Below are 280 nucleotides of genomic sequence, written 5' to 3'. Positions count from 1 at the left end.
GTAATTGGAGATGTCGAGAATCTTGAGATTATTTGTAGAGATGCACATGTAGCTTGGGGTTTTGATAACCAGATTGATGTTGTCAGGTCCTAACACTGTGAATAGATCCTTCTTAATCAGATTTAGATCATATCGTCCAGAGTTAAAACCTAGGAGAGGAATTTGCTGACATAGTTGATCCAATTCCTTTTGATCATCTACTTGTTTGTAGAGAGCACCAAACTTACATACATTGCAATCATAGATGCTATATGCGACTGAATGGATGTATCTAAACATT

Source organism: Plasmopara halstedii, assembly GCF_900000015.1.
Source record: "Plasmopara halstedii genome assembly, contig: Scaffold_2956, whole genome shotgun sequence".
In the NCBI taxonomy this organism is placed as follows: domain Eukaryota; phylum Oomycota; class Peronosporomycetes; order Peronosporales; family Peronosporaceae; genus Plasmopara; species Plasmopara halstedii.
The sequence above is the reverse complement of the archived record's forward strand: the minus strand, read 5'-3'. Positions refer to the sequence as shown.